Source organism: Podarcis tiliguerta, assembly GCF_965153285.1.
Source record: "Podarcis tiliguerta genome assembly, chromosome: 9".
NCBI lineage: Eukaryota > Metazoa > Chordata > Lepidosauria > Squamata > Lacertidae > Podarcis > Podarcis tiliguerta.
The window spans coordinates 18,462,056-18,469,555 of record NC_139542.1 but is presented as its reverse complement, the minus strand read 5'-3'; the positions used below and the strand labels follow the sequence as shown (position 1 = coordinate 18,469,555).

The window sequence follows — 7,500 nt, the reverse complement described above, 5'->3', positions numbered from 1 at the left end:
CAGGTGTGGTTCATCTGCCTGCAAATTTCATCCACTTATGTGAAGAGGAAGAGAGTCATAGCCATTTTTAGTCAATGGGGATTGAACATATATTCAGATTTGGAGGCAAATAATAAATTGAATCAGAGCAGATCTGAAACACAATGGGCTGCTTCCAAATGTTACAGATACAAGGCAAATCTTGTGGCCGTTGCACACCCCTGATTTCTGATATCTAGACATGATATAGGTGTTCAGGAATGCAGTTCAGCAACCAGAACATCTGGAAGGCTGGGGAAGGTGACTTATTGCAATTGCCCTCCCCAGAACTGCCCCCATTGTTGTCACCCGCCTCCTCTGAAAGAGTGAAAAGGGAGTCAGCTGTTAACTATCCAACCTGGTGAGACAAACCCCACACTCTGTGCATTGATTTTATTCAGCAGTGATCTGCCTTATATTATTAAATATTAGTATCTTTGTGTGAAGAAAGACACATACACCTTTGTTTGTCCCAAATGGATTTATTTTTACCAAACAAGCAAAAATCTACCTTATTAAATGTTATCATCACCACCGTCACCTTACTGCATGTGTGGGTTTCTTTCCCTCACACACACAGTACTGCCTATTACTACACTACAACACTGAGTGCACAGGCAGTGTTGTAAGAAGCAAGGCATCACTTCGACATTCATCACCATCATTGTTACACAGACACACCCTTATTGTTAGCAATCCATTATTGTGCCTGATCATGAGGCATGCATATGATGTTGGCAGCAAACCATGTGTTGCCCCCAGGGAGCAATGACTGGAGCAATGGCAGAGTTGGTAGCAACACTGGCCATTTGGCATACTCCTCTTGCTCAAATGCACCAACACTGTTGAAGGCAGGAGCAGTGATGACAGGCAGCAGTGGCAGCTTCACCCCAGCCTCATTGTTTTGAGACTGGCAGCACTAGCAGTGGCAGCAAGGTACAGATCATAGTCTAGGGTTACTTTGAGTTGGCAGTGGGTACAAGCTATTCTAGAGACGCGGGTGGCGATGTGGGTTAAACCACAGAGCCTAGGACTTGCCGATCAGAAGGTTGGCAGTTCGAATCCCCGCAACGGGGTGAGCTCCCGTTGCTCGGTCCCTGCTCCTGCCCACCTAGCAGTTCGACAGCACGTCAAAGTGCAAGTAGATAAATAGGTACCACTCAGGAGGGAAGGTAAACAGCGTTTCCGTGCGCTGCTCTGGTTCGCCAGAAGCAGCTTAGTCATGCTGGCCACATTACCCAGAAGCTGTACGCCGGCTCCCTCAGTCAATAAAGCGAGATGACCCCAGAGTCGGTCACGACTGGACCTAATGGTCAGGGGTCCCTTTACCTTTACCTTTACAAGCTATTCTATCCGCTCACACTGCAGGAAGCAGCTGAGCAGGCAGAAGGCACTACACCAGCAGCAGTCTCATCCTGCACCTGCACCAGGTCCTCTTGCTGCAAGAAGATGCAGAGCCAGGGAAGTCAGGTAGAAGGTTGCAAGACACCAGTCTACTCAAGTCAAAACACTTTGCTTGCATCTCTGCATGCAGCACTACCTAGGGGGCACACATCTAATGCCACTGAATTAGTGACCACACAGAGAGAGACAAAAATCACATAGAGAAGGAAGCAAATCAGTTACAGTTTCCCCCTTTACCAAAATCTGTCTATCAACACACACGCATGGGTGTGGGGAGAGGCAAACAAACTAGGACCCATTTTCCTAAAATCTGGCAGGTTTTATCCACTCTGGACTCTAGAGAGGCTCCTACAACAACAGATTTCATCCACTGCTGTCAAAAGAGGGGAAGTTACAGCTGGTTTTTATTTCCCAATAGTAGAGGGGGAAAGGAAACGGAGCTTCATTTTGGTCAGAAAAGGGTACTGAACCCCATCAAATCGGGCAACCTCCAAAGTGATTTGGACTGAGGCAGGCTGTAAAGCTGAAAAATCAGGGTCCAAACTGAATCTCATCTATTTTGCAAAGTCTGTCTTTGCCCAAGTTCACAGTTACTGAGTAAGACCATTGGCACATCTGTCCCAATACTGTCTAATGCAGACTGACACCGGATCTCCAAGGTCTCAGGCAAATATCTTTCCTTGCTCTGTTAGTTAGAAATGCCAACAATTCAACTTGGAACATTCTGTGTGCAAAACCTGTGATTAAGGAACGAGCTATAGCCGTCTCTTAAATCCCAATAAGCACACCAGATCTTCTCTTAGCCACTTCTTGCCAAGAATGGTTTATTTGTAGCTGTCTACAATGGTTTTCAGACTGCATTCCTTCTCACAGATTCATCTCCATGAAGCTATGAATATGGAATCAATTCTTCCTTTGCCTACATGTTCTTCCAAGAAGAGCGGACCTCGTATAATTAATGCTTATTGAAGCCACCAAAATCCACTACCTGTCCTCTGATATAATCGTCCAAAAAAGTCATATGTCATTGAATCAAGACAGAAAGTATCTATGTATCTTTACAACAGTAAAGTGCAAAAAAATGCAGGTGAAATGAATAGCATATGGATTACTATCCTTGCTGAGGCTTAGTTAACTTGATAAAAGTTCCTAGTAACCGGTGGGTCATCTTACCAGCAGGAATGGAAAATTATAGTGGACAGAGGACACCTGTTAGAACAAGGAGTTTGCAGTTGCTGCCAGTACAGTTCTTGGATAAAGGATACTCAGTACCATACTAAGTATTAGACTACTGATCGTGAAGTTGACTATTAATGAATAGAAACCTTTTTTACCTTTAACATTCAAAATGCCCTCACTCCAAAAGACCACACATGGGGTTAATTTATTTCGCGAGTGAAATGACCAACTACAGGCCAAATGTGCAATGTTGGTTCACTTGGCTTCTGTAACTTAGATATACCCCCCCTCCCCCGGTAATTTAGGTGGTGTCAAATTAGAAACAAATGTGGAGTTTTCAGCAGTGGGCTACTTTGTATGTATCAAAAATACATCTCTCTCCTAACTCCTACCACCAACATTCCTCAGCTGAAGGGTTTCCACCACTATGCTGAGGAGGTGAGCCTGTCCCCAACATTTCTGCGTTGTCTTGCTCTAGTTCCTTTTTTTAATCCTACAGAGAAATGTGTGGTTGTGTGCAATTAATCACATTGATAGATCAATCTGCTACAGAGCTTCCAGATGGTTTTGCCTGTATCTGCTTCAAACACACACAATGCCTGCAATCTCCATGGTGACTGTTCATTGCATTGGCTATTGCTACTCCAAACTAAAGAAACAGCAACAGTGACACAAAATCAGTTATCGTGCCAGCATTACTCTCTCCCCACCCCCCACCCCCAGTGACTGCAAGTTCAACAATTGGAGAGGACTGTTGCTCTCATGTCCTGCTTGGGCATCAGTGTAGCCAGGATTTTTGTTGGGGGAGGGGGGCAGAACCCCAGAGTTGTATTGATTTTGATTTATGGGAGGGCAGCTGCCCATGTGCATGCGGCCTTCCCATAGGCATCTGGTTGGCCATTGTGGGATAGCAAATACATTGTGGGATAGCAGGGGTGACAATTTTAAATTGAGCATTAGGGTCAATTTGACACTCTTGCACAGCAAACCTGTTTCTCCACCAAATCAAACTTTTTGCAATAAGTAACGGGAAAAAGTGCTGCAAACTGTGGGCTGACGATTGATTGGTGCAACATTGGATACAGCCCTCTGGTACTTTTTTGGGGAAAGGTAATACAATGTTAGCTCTATTCAGAGTAGACATATCGAAATTAATGGGCAGGAGTAATTTAAGTCCATTAATTTCAAGGAGTCCACTCCCAGCATAATTTAGCTGCATACAACCCAGAGTGGGTGCTCAATAAATAGCCAACGTTGTCTAATCTGCTTGTAGCCTTTGCACAAACAAAGCAGGATGCGTGCTCAACGGGGCATCTACAAGCAACCACAGACCATCATTTTCACCTAGGCTAACGTTGTCCTAAAGGTTGACCTTAGGGTTACAACACCCAGCCTAACTTTTCTGCTTGGTTTGCTTATTTTTCCTCAGTCCCCTCCTGCTTTGTCTTAACATCTCGCCTGACGAAGTGTCCTGCTCAACTTGAAAGCTTGCTACTATTCTGTGACATCTTCGTTGGCCCTAATAAAAGGAGTCTCCAGCTGTGGGTTTTCCTCGGCCGTCTTCTGCTCTTTATCGTACTCCTCTAATATAGCAACCGGCAGAAGGACGAGAAGCGTGAGGTGCTCGACTCGGTCTCCTGTGTTCAGAAGCCCTGAAAGCTTCCCCGGCAGAATTCCGTGGAAAGTGAGGGGAGGGCCGGGCTCTGCCGAGGAGACCGATGAAGGAACCGACGCCGCGGACTCGGACTCGGACCCTTCCCAAACTGAAGGGTTTGGGGGCAGGAATACGTTGCCCCCCTCCCTCCAGACACCTCTCTTCCCCCCGCACGCCCAAGTCTGCCCAGGCGCTTCCCACCGCCACCCTCAGGAGCCCCCCTGCCTCGCCGGGAGTGAAAAGGCGCCTCAGAGACTACTGGGAGGGGGCGGGAAAACGTGAGGGGCGCGCGGACAGACTCCAAGCAAAACGCGGTGAAACTAGCGCGGCAAAAATTAAAACCCCCCACCTCAGACAGACTTTTGTCCCTCAACAATACACAGCACCACCACCCCGGCTAACTCTTTTCCCGCCCGGGCTTCTCCCAAACTCACTTGCAACTCCTGGAAACCCGAAGTCTTGCTGGCAGGCTGCAGCGGAGTCACGCCGGGCTTCCCTTCCTGGGCTGGGAGGAGGCGGGAGAGCGGCGTCGCCCACTTCGCGCCGCCAGAGGCTGCTTCTCCTCCCCGGAGCCGCGGCGGCCTCCCTGCGCGGCGTCTCCGGCGTCCCCGCTCCACGCCGCTGCTCGTCTCCGGGCTGAGGGAGCCGCTGCTCCAGCTGCTCTCGCCTCTTTTCTCTCTCAAGGACAGATCTGCTCGGCTTGGTTTCCTTGCCCTCTCCAGCTCCCACTAGTGATTGTAGAGAGCCAAATGCTTTCAAGGGAAGGGATTATATGAGGCAGCTCTTTTTGCCTCGCTCTTCTCGCTTCTCCACCCCCCCCTCTCCACACGCCGAAGAATGCAGGCGCTGAACCTTCATTCACACGTTATCGAGCATGCTACGTGTTGTGTGTGAGAACGCGCCCCCTGCGCGCGATGCATCACGTGCAGCGCATTTACTGCTTTATTGAAATTTACTCGATGGCTTTTAGAACCCACTTTGGCTTGTATCAGGGATGGGGAATTTGTGTGCCTCCCCAGGTGTGTTTAAGCACCGACTTCCATCAGTTCCAGACAGCAGAGTCAATTATGAGAGATGATGGGTGCTGGAGTCCGAGAACGTTTGCAGGGCCACAGGTTCCCTATCCCTGATGTTAAGTGGATCCTCAAAACAGGCTGAGAGGGTAATCCCAGGTTGCTTGCAGAGGACTTGTTTAGTGTGCAGTCATCCTGATTTGTTTGCACCAAATTTGCAGGGAGTTTATTATGACTCCAGGAGTTTATAAAGCATCCTTTCCAAATTGTTTGTGGGGATGTTATAGGGGTGTTCACACAACACGTTCAGTGAGTGTACTATCTGTGTAGCTATGTACTCAAATAGGCAGACTGTACGATCATAGGGTTACTCACATGTAGTGTTCAAGGAGTTTACCATCTGTGTACACAAACAGATGAACTGTACAAATCAACATGTGTATACTTTTTCCACACAAAATCTTGTACATGCATACAGACAGCTTATGCCTGAGTTCAGTGTAATGTGTGAGCAAGCCTTGCACGGTGTCATGTTATCCCACACTTTCCAATGCATTTTCCTGCCCCTTAACCCAATAACTCTAATTTGATTTGATTTGGAAACGGGTTTGTTGAGCAAGAGCACCCAAATTTGCTCATGCAACCTGAATTCATAGGCATGTGGTTGAAGCATATCTGCAAAAGAATGACGGCATGGATGTGCTCCTAGGCATCTTTACTCAGAGGTGAATTCCGCTATGCTCCATGGAGATTACGCCATTTAAGTGTGCGCAGGATTAAAGACTAAGACAACATCCAAATTTACTTCATGCAAAATGCCAAACAGATAGGCTTGGTCTGGTTCTGTAGCAAAAGAAGTGTAAGAAGGCGGAAATGAGTTGCACCACCTTGTACTATAAGGAAAGGCTGTGGCTCAGTTGTAGCGCACCTGTTTTGCATGCAAAAGGTACCAGGTTCAATCTGGTAGGGCCAGGAGAGAGCCCTCTCTAAAATCCTGAGGAGCTGATGCCAGTCACTGCAAACAATAGTCTGACTGAGTACAAGACAGCTTCCTATGCTCCTTCTAAGGGAGATGGTTTCTGTCCACTTCCCACTTGAGATATCACCCTTATTCTGACTTATCATACGGCCGACCCTGTGGGGAACAAACATTTCATCCTTGCTTCTACTCCATATCAATTGTGCACTGTGTAAGGTTGCCAGTTCCAAGCCCTCCTCACTTATTTCAGTACTGGCCTTAGGATAGTACAGTGATACCTCGGGTTACATACGCTTCAGGTTACATACGTTTCAGGTTACAGGCTCTGCTAACCCAGAAATAGTGCTTCAGGTTAAGAACTTTGCTTCAGGATAAGAACAGAAATCGTGCTCTGGTGGCATGGCGGCAGCAGGAGGCCCCGTTAGCTAAAGTCGTGCTTCAGGTTAAGAATAGTTTCAGGTTATGAACAGACCTCCAGAACAAATTAAGTGCTTAACCCGAGGTACCACTGTATCCTGCATCACACCAGAGGGCAGCAGGCCAGTTAAGGGGATGCAGGACAGTTTTGTCCTCCAACAGAAGGGTTCAGCCAGGGGACGCAGAAGGGCAGGCCAGAGGGTTTATGCTGCCACTGCCCCCCCAGCATCTACCACCTGGTGCAGCATTTTTTAAAAGTAGATTTTCTAATTGCACAATTATCTTATCAGGCACACTGCGCACACACAAAAAGCAGGGTGGGGGAAGCTAAAAAAAGCATAAAGTGTGCTTCTCCCTTTGTGGTTTCTCCATAGGAGTCAGTAGTAGCAACTTCTTGTTGACGAAGGTCCATTTATGAATCTGCCTTAGTACAGTAACTAGCAAGCACAAGAAAGGAGTACTTTTCGTATTATTATTTAAGAATGTGATGAAGCATTACCTGCCTGAAGATAAAAGTGAAGAGGTGGTGGTGCCAGCCAAAATTAAGAAGAAAGTGGCCCATTTGTTTTAAGTGTGGAAACCAAGCACATCCTTTTACTGCACATGCTGTCCCTGGCATTGGTTGTCATTGGATATGCTCATCATGTTTAATTCCTCCTCCTCATTTTTCCAACTGCACAACCCCCACCCAAACTCCACATTATGGGTGGTATTCAACTACATTTTACTCAGCATAGAGCCATTGAAATTAACGAACAGGGCTAAATTAGGTCCATTAATTCCAGTTAGTTGAATGTCACCCTTGTGTTCAAGAAAAGAAGTGAGGTGGGTATCTC

At 47.1% G+C, this 7,500-nt stretch overlaps 1 long non-coding RNA gene across 1 annotated transcript; it reads left to right on the top strand.

Annotated features, from left to right (window-relative positions):
- Nucleotides 1-555: 555 nt before the first annotated feature.
- LOC310657790 lies at nucleotides 556-4,145 on the top strand. Its single transcript, XR_014501939.1, has 2 exons — nucleotides 556-954; nucleotides 4,031-4,145. It is a non-coding gene; the product is annotated as an uncharacterized lncRNA (long non-coding RNA).
- The last annotated feature ends 3,355 nt before the right edge of the window (nucleotides 4,146-7,500 follow it).